This window comes from Coturnix japonica, chromosome Z, assembly GCF_001577835.2.
Source record: "Coturnix japonica isolate 7356 chromosome Z, Coturnix japonica 2.1, whole genome shotgun sequence".
Classification (NCBI taxonomy): domain Eukaryota; kingdom Metazoa; phylum Chordata; class Aves; order Galliformes; family Phasianidae; genus Coturnix; species Coturnix japonica.
Genome location: NC_029547.1, coordinates 14,684,126 through 14,691,323, shown reverse-complemented (window position 1 = coordinate 14,691,323; position 7,198 = coordinate 14,684,126).

Below are 7,198 nucleotides of genomic sequence, written 5' to 3'. Positions count from 1 at the left end.
TTGTGCCCCTTCCTAGGACTGCAAGCCTAGCAACTCCTTAGCTGCTGTGCAATGGATTGCTGCTCAGTCTCCACTCAGTGGGACCATGAATGGTTGTTTCCATTTTATAGAGTGTTTATGATAACTTTTCCCTGCTTAGCACTTAGGCTCTGTACCTGTTAGATAGTTTTCTACATGTTTCTGTTAAGGCAGTATAAGTCTATGTGCAGTTGTAGGATAGCCTCTTTGCTCTTTCTGATGGGGAACTGTGCAGCGCCAGCACAGAGCCAGACTGTGACTGGTAAGTACTGCTACAAATAACAGAAATTATTACTGAGAGGTCTGACTGAGGGAGGGAGCTGCTCAGTTATTTACCTGGAGTGCACAGCAGTGAGGAACACAGCGTAACTTTCAGAGAAGATGAGGCTGATTTTCCATTACTATTAGTGAAAACATCAGTAATTCCCGTTCTACTAACCATTTGGCACTAAAAGTACATTTATGGTAGCAACTTTCAGTTCTTGCTGAACATTTCTAATACATACACCAAAATGAACTGTCTTTAGGCTTAAAATGGAAGTTTAGAGGGAGTAAAGGAGAAATAGTTTGAGAGAAAAAAAGGATTAGCCATAAGGCAAGGTATTTCTTCTCTCTCTCCACATGGTAATTCTAGCACAGTAATGATTAATGTAATGCTTCACTTGCTGGGCTAATCATGTCCTGCCTGGTTTGGAGACAGCATGAAACACTACTGTCTGTATTCTACTTCACACTAAGGTCAGCCAGAATATAATTATATCAGAAATGTTTCCCTGTAGACTTCCAGCCCTTTGTAGGATTGAAGCTAAGGTTACTCAATGGTTTACCAAGCCTTAAATAGTCTTGTGTCTTCATTGTCCAAGTTTATTATGCATTACAGCCCTGAAGACAGTCTGTGCTCCGTGATTTTTGCAAATGCCAAGGATTCAGTGACAACTGAGTGGAGAAAGAACATCCTGTCATTATGATTTTAAATGGTGAAACTGAATCGGGGAGGTTTTGGATTCATTTCTGATTGCTAATGCCATCTAACTTTTAAAAAGTGTATTAATTGCCTGTTTTGCTTTTAAAGTATTTGTCATGTTTCAAGAATTAATGACAATGCCTTGGGATGTGTCTCTATAAAATGTGCCGAATAGCACTGATGTTGTGCTAACAGTAATACAAATGATCCTCTCTCAAGGGACTTTGCAGAAGGATATTGCCTTTAGATACTGGAATAAATGTACTGCAGAGACTGTGTCACAGAAAGAAGGGCAAAAATAATTCTGGTTTATACAAACTGGGTCAGAAGAGAAGAATACATGTTACCATAATTCAAAATTTAGAAGGTTTTAGTAGCAGATAAGCGATAAATTAGACTTGCCTACAGCAGAGACATTTCAGCCTGTGGGGACAGAAAGGTCATACATGGCCAAAAAAGTCACTACTGTTCTTGAGAATTAGGTTCTAATCTTACAGCACAAGGCATGGTGAACAAATTTAGCAGCTTGATGCTGCCCAAAATACTGACTTTCTATTCTGCTTTTCTACCTCTTTTTCTGCTGTTGCTTCACATCCCAATTATGTGTATCTCCTGCACATCTGGCACTGGATTTGGCACACTTTGGTTCTCCCTGTGAGGCAGGTTAGTCCACTACAAACAAATTCAGCTAAAAATCTGGGTGCTTTTCTGCTCTGTTAATGAGATAGTTCATCTGCCAGGGAGTATTGATATAAAACAGAGCTGGGAAGAGGGTGGCAATGCACTGCCAGGGAGGACAGACAGAGGGAAAAAGAAGGGAAACTTGTAGGATAGAAGGGAAGACAAAAAGAGACCCTTCTGCTTGGAGATCCAGCCAGACACTGCATGGGCTCAAGTGTCTGCAAACCAACACCTTACACAAACTTTCTGGTTGCTGCTTACTCAAGACTGCTGATTATAGCCTTCCTGATGCTCATTACCTCACAGGACTCTGCTGGAAAAGATGGTGGAATCCAAATACACCATTCTGTCTAATGACAAGTTGCCCAAATGTGCCAGATGTAGGTGTTCTTTGATACTGAATATTTATTTCTTCATTTCTTAAACTACTGATACTCCAGCGTCTGGAAGTGACTGAGGTATAAACATGAGTGAGATTTTCAATGGCCTTTATCGCTGAGGGATGAGAGCTGGGTAAGGTCTTCCACGAACCCTTCTCACCCTGAAAATCTGCCTGCAGCAGATCCATGTGCTCTCATACAGGAGCAGAGGCTCACACTAAAGTAAAAGAAGCGCATTTCATGAATTAGATGGCTGGTCTCATGATTTTAACACTTTAAATAAGCTAGCACAGAAAGAGTCACATGAAACATTCAAAACTGGAATAATTATTGCATTGCATAATGGTGACATAAAGGCACAAATGAGGTATAAAAGAGTATCTCAAGGATTAAATCATACCAGGCACTGTAGAGTCAGTTCCAAGCGATTGACCCTCAATGGAAGACAAGGTCAATTTTTCACAAATATTGAATGATTTACGTTTCTGATTATTTTTTTCTTCTATTTTCCACATTGTCTAACTGTGAATTTATTTCATAGTTTATTAAATTTGTAAGTAGCTTGATATGAGTACTTGAGACTGCAGCATCCAGCACTGGTGATCTGGAAGGTCTGTTTCAGTCTGATATCTTGATGCTTTTCAAAGTGCTGTCTTTTTCTGATAATTTTCTGTACAGCAAGCAGAATGTTAAACATTAGCCATTACCAGCCTTGTCCAAGCTTTCACATTCCTCCTTCTTTCTAAGTCAGTAGATCTTGTGCATTAGTTTTTTTAAAATAATTATTATTGTGAGTTGTTGGAAAGCCAAAATGTTTCAAGAAGCACACTTGGAATGGAAATCTTTCATCAAAATCCATTGGTTTCTTCCTAAAAATGTATAAGAATCTTGAAATTAAAACCTAAAAAGATATATATTTTGTCAAGAAGAAGGACTCCATTCTTACAAAGGAAGGTTAGGAAAGAAAAAAAAAAAAGGCAGAACTTCAAAGAAGTAGATCTTATTAGGATGTCTTTTTCAATCACAGCATTATTAGGACCATTGGAAATTTGTTAAGATTTTGTCAGCTTATTCAAGAAGTCCTAATACTATGAGGAACTTCCTTGAATGAGTTTTTGTAGACACCTTGTGTCTGGAACCAAAGTCAGACAAATAAAGCAAGCTTTTGCAAACTTTCAGTGAGACAATGAGAATACAGAGCATTGTTCTCTTGCACCAAGATGATGTCTGGTTGCCTTCTTCCCTCTCTAACTCTAGGCTGGGAACACAGAGAACAACCATCGGACTGCAGTAAAAGAAAACGCATAGCAACAATAACAAAGGGCTAATGCAGTCACAGAGATTCACCTGTGCTCAGTAGCAGTTGTTACTTCCCCTACAGCAAGCATATAAACACTTTAAATGGGAACAGTGTCCTTTTGCAAGTTATTCTGTTTTCTGTCTGTATTCACAGCTGTGCTCAAATGAGCAGCACTGAAGAAAATAAACTACTGTGAGTTTTTAATTTGTGCATCAGGTGGATATATATTTTCTTGCATCACCAGTCTTAACGATGTACTTTGCTAATATCTAGATAGAAAGCTCTGACAGGTTCTGCCTATTATGTCATATGGTCACTGTTATGTACCACTTTTATAACAAGTTGGTATGGATTTGTCTTTATATGAAATATAATCTGGCATTTTTCTAATCTGGTATGGGAGACCATGTAAACAAATGTTTTTGGAAGAACCTGCATTCCTGGAGATGGTAGGTGCTCCTAATTAGCCTGTAAACAGTCCCTGCTGGGTGCCTACTTAGTTCAAGAATCATCATGAGACTGATTTGTATGAGTGCAGACAATCTGTAGAGCAATTAATTGCTAGGAAAAAGTACTCAGCAAACAGCAATATCCAGATGTTTTAGAGCTAGCAAAAACTATGAGATTTTTATGAATGCCCCTAGAAAATATATTACTATTGATCTTTCTGAGGGGAAAGTGTAAAGTGTGGGGCTTGTGATAACATTTGTTTACAAAAACCTCAGCGGTCAATGAAGCCTTGTGGTTCTTCCTTTGTGTGTACCTATGGCAAGAAAGGAACACACCTCTGCCCTTTATTGGTAGTGCTGTACTGTACCTTCAGAGGCAGGAATAAACACTGCTTAGGGATGTTTGGCTTAGGGGTATACTTCATCATGCAGAATGCATCAGCCTTGAGAAAAGAACCTCGGGAAAAGTTTATCATTTTTTACTTAAGTCAGTAACTTGTGATAGGGTTAAAAGACAGCTGAAAAATTCAATTGCCACTACCTATTGCTTCAGGATTTACTAATTCTTATTCTGATGTTAGAATGTAGTAGGACAGAATAAGTAAGCTAGGACTAGTCACAGTTTTGTGTTTTCTTTGTTTGTTTGTTTTTACTTTTTGTTTTTGTTTTTTACAGGGCAATATTGCCACAGGCACTTCTTCCTTCAGGTGCTAAGGTGCAGATCCAATCAAAATAATAGTAGATACTTAGCTCTACAGTTTGGAAAGTTCCACCTGATCTGGGTACCCAGAATGGCATTTCCCTGTACCCACTGGTGGAGAACAGAGACTTGGGGCCACAACTGCATCCCATCCCCTCAAAAGTCTGCTTTGAAGTGACAGGCTGTGTTGCATGTGCTAGTCTACACTGTTTCTTACAGCCTCATGACTGTAAGATCCATGTTGTGATCAGATAAGGAAAAGTTCAGAAATCCCCAGTTCTTTTTTATGTCCTCTTTGCATACACTAATAAGCCTACGCAGTGTTTTGTCCTCTATTTTTTATTCAAGAGGAATGGCATTAGATGGAAATTGTACATGGATATTAAGGGAATTTCCCGATGGAACCAGTATGCCTCAGTTCCAGTAAACAGAAAGAGGAAAATGCCTGATACAGGAAAAAGCTATTCCAGAATAAACAGAAGATAACGTTTCTAATTGCAGGCCTGAGCTGATGTTTCCTGGAAGAGTATTTGTACTTAGGCAAGGCTCTCAGCCAGTGATCATTATTAAATGCAACAGTGATTTTAAAGGAGAAAGGCTAACTTACTTCACCTAGGGAAAAAGACTTTATTTTCACTAAACTTAAAACACACAACTGTATATTTCTTTTCAGTGCAAAGACTTTTTTATATACATTTTTTGTCTTGAGTCCCAGTAATGAAGGCAAACTACACAGTTCTAAGCAGGTCAAAGTGACAGAGTTGAGCAGTCCCCTGTAGTAATCCAGAGACAGATAAATGTAAATTATTTGGGATTCCTGAGGTGAGATGTGATATAAATTAAATGAATTGTATATTTGGCTTGTTTTTACTGGTCCTCAGAGTAAACACGAGTCTTCTCAGCCCTTCTTCTCCAACATTTCTTCTGATATTCACTTCACTGTAAGCATGCATACACTGAATACTCCATCTAAAGTAAAATCTGATATGTGTGAATAGCAAATATTTGTTAGAAGCAAACAGGTATTTCTGAAAGAAAATGAGATACTTAACATGCGATTTTTAATAAAAATGAAATCGTTCACTTGATGCTGAGCAGAGCACCACATGGAGTAAATGTGGTGGCAGAAATGTGTAATTATACACAGAATGTGAGAAAAATGAGAGGGTAAGGTAGTCAACTGTTTGAATCTAACCTCAGATGCAGGACTTCTTGTCACAAGCTCCAGACAAAGTCTTTACCCTTTATTGCAGGAAAGGTGTTCTATTTCCAGCCATTTCAAATTATATTTTGTTTCCAGAGAGTCAATATTCCTATGAAACCTATATGCTAGAACTTGGGAATTATGAAATAATTGTTGTAAATTACATCTTAATGCTCAACTGTGTGTTTTTGAGTTAGCAAACTTCACCTTACATCTAACCTGAATTCAGCTATAAAACAGACAAGCTTTTGATATAATTTTTATAGTTAAAAAAGAAAGAAAACATTGCTAGTACTGCTTAGTGTATAGCATCCACATGCACATGTCTACATACATGTGACTGAGTGATATTTGCTTTTCTTTTGTTCAATAATGCGTCTTTTCAGGTTAATGTGCTTTAGAATAACTGCAAATGAAAGCCAGAGACCTGCATTATTCTGGCAAAGGACGGATGTTTAATATGCACATCTGCCAGTGCAAAGCAAGTTTGTAAGGCATAGGCTCTGGGTTTTATTTGGTAAACCAGAATGCTGGGAAAAAGCAATCAACATCTGAGCACTGAAGTTTCTTCTTAAAAGCTTAAGACTGATAAAAAGCATTTGTCTGAAAACATGACATTCGGAGAAGCTGGAGGTACAGTCATGCCTTTACTCTTATCCATCTCTTACAAAATGACAGCATTGAAGAAATATAGCTGGAAGGAATGCCAGAAGTTCATCTAGTGTATCTGCCACCCCACTACAAACACTCGCCCAGCCTTTTCTCAGAAACTACAGAGCCATGTAAGGAAAAATTAAATCCAGTGCTTTGCAACCTGTGGTGGTACAAAAGTATTTCCAGTCACTAAAATGGCTCCTGCTGCAGGGTTTGGGGAAAACAGTCAAAAGCTCAACCTTTCAACCTAGAATGTAGTGCAAGTTACAACTCTGGACTATGGGGCCCAGCAACAGCTTTTAGCAGATCTCCAGTCAAATTTTGTATTATGCTTGTGTGTGTATGTATGTCCAGGAAAAACAAACAAACAAACAACAACAAAACCAGCAAGGCTTTAAGTCATTATCCAGAAAAAAGATTGATTGTCTTGTGTAGCATTATTTTGATAATAATAGTAGTATTTAACAGCTATTAACTTGTAAAGAAGTTTGTAGCTTTCTGTGCATGTCTTCTGACACTCGGCCCATACCCCAGTCTCTTTGTCCAATGGTAAAGATTAGTAATTAAAAAAAACATAGGTGATATTGCTTTTCCAATGCAACTTGCTTATATAAGCTCTGCACAGGAGCACTAAGGAAGGGATGTCACATGTCACCAGCACAAAGCACTTCATACCATCATGGCTGATGGAGTGGCTATGTACGTTTTTAATTCAGTATTGAGAAAAACACTTGGAGATACACTAGAGTGTGAGTTCTAATAATTTATTTTCAGTAATAAATTCTAGTATTTATTTCAGCATGCTACACTAGATGTCATTCTCTGCTGTTGTTTTGTGTGTGTGGTGA